The sequence below is a fragment of the Alligator sinensis genome, unplaced genomic scaffold, assembly GCF_000455745.1.
Source record: "Alligator sinensis unplaced genomic scaffold, ASM45574v1 scaffold1792_1, whole genome shotgun sequence".
Taxonomy (NCBI): domain Eukaryota; kingdom Metazoa; phylum Chordata; order Crocodylia; family Alligatoridae; genus Alligator; species Alligator sinensis.
The window spans coordinates 5,492-7,265 of NW_005843275.1; the positions used below are offsets into that span (position 1 = coordinate 5,492).

General features: G+C 51.5%; 1 protein-coding gene across 1 annotated transcript in view; it reads left to right on the top strand.

Moving 5' to 3' along the window:
• Positions 1-91: 91 nt before the first annotated feature.
• POC5 (POC5 centriolar protein) overlaps positions 92-1,774 on the top strand; it is a 59,042-nt gene continuing 57,359 nt past the window's right edge. The window contains exon 1 of the mRNA XM_006038198.3: positions 92-127. The gene's annotated coding sequence lies outside the window, so the exon portion shown is untranslated. The remainder of the gene's footprint in view (positions 128-1,774) is intronic.

Consider the following 1,774-nt stretch of genomic DNA (forward strand, 5'->3'; position numbering starts at 1 on the left):
GGTTGCCCCAACCCGCGGGCGCTGTGCAAAAAAATTTTCCGAGCCAATCGGCGTGGTTTTTATGTCACGCCCCGACCGTTTGAAACTGTCAAGGAGTCCGGCAGAGCAGGCGCTCGGCGGGGCGAAGGTAAGAAGGGGGAGGGGTTGCTGCACACGTTACACTCAATGTCGGGCCCCAGCGTGGGTGGCCCCGCGCCCCGCTACCTCCACCCCGGCGGGGCCGGGCCGGGCCGCGCGCGGTGCCCCAGGACGCGGGCCTGTGCCCCTCAGCCGGGTTGTGACTGGGCATTGCGGTAGCGGTCTCCTGCCGGTGCCGTGGGGCTTGGGGTGGGCCCCTCCGCTCCGCTCCCGTCCCGAACAGCTCTTCCAAGCGCGCCGAGTCCCGAGTGACAGACGCCCAAGTTTGGGAACTGAAACGGAGGCCTGACTCCTGACTGCGGCTGGCTGGGGTGTTTCTGGAAATCGCCAGGCTCATGCGGGAAGCGACTCTTGTTTCAGGGCAGGAGCCCGCTCCGCTCCACCCCGCTCCCCTGGAGACCAGCGGGCAGTGCCAAGGGCAAGGCACCACGGGATGTTTTGGTCAAACAAAACCCCGACCTGAAGTCAACATGCCTTGTCCGTGGCAGATCTAGTTTCTGAGAAGGGGGGCACAGGTGGTGCAGTGCAGCGTCCCAGATAACACTGCATGCTATTTCTTCTCCAGTGAACAAGAAAGTTGGAAACTTTACTAATATGCTGGGGACCTAGGGCTGTATTATTAAGATGGAAGCAAAAAAATATAACTTCATTGGAATGAGTTAAAAGCAGTTTTCAGGGCCATGAAACAAGAGCTCTGTTACCAGGAGTAGTGAACAGAGGGAGGAACTGCAGGAGAAAGGTTAAGTGATTAGTGGAACATCAAGAACATTAAATCATAGAAAATCAGAGTTGGAAGGGACATCAGAGGTCATCTAGTCCAACCCCTGATCCAAGCAGGATCATCCCCAACTAGATCACCCCAGCCAAGGCTTTGTCTAGTTGGGTCTTAACAATCTCCAAGGATGGAGAATCCACCACCTCTCTGGGTAACCTGCTCTAGTGTTTTACTCCCCTCCTAGTGAAAGAATTGTTCCTAATATCTAACTTAAACCTCTCTTGCTGCAACTTGAGACCATTGCTCCTTGTTCTGTCATCTGCCACTACTGAGCATAATCTAGCTTCATTCTCTTTCAAACCCCCCTTCAGGTAGTTGAAGGCTGTTATTAAATCTCCTCTCAGTCTTCTCTTTCTAGACTAAAAAAGCCATTTCACTCAGCCTCTTCTCAGAAGTTATGTGCCCCAGCCCCCATCCATTTTTGTTGCCCTTCACTGGACTCTCCAACTTGTCCACATCCTTTCTATAGTTGGGGGGATGACAAAACTGAACACAGTACTCTAGATGTGGCCTCACCAGTGCTGAATAAAGGGAAAGAATCACTTCCCTTGCCCTGCTGCTCTCTTCTAAAAAGGAGAGAGGGTTGTTAACACCTGTGGAAAGAAGTGTTTAGAAGAAATCAGGTAGACTTTAACGAGCCATGAACTCAGTTGACACTGTCTCTGCTGCCTAAACAAAAATGCTGCTGCCACTGCCAGGGGTTTAGGTTGTAGCCGTGTTGGTCTAAGGATATAGGCAGACAAGGTTCCTTGGGTGAATTTGATATCTTTTATTAGACCAACCCAATGGTTGGAGAATAGTTATTAAGCAAGCTTTCGGGTTCAAAAACCCTTCGTCAGGCTTTTTTTTTTTTTTTTTTTT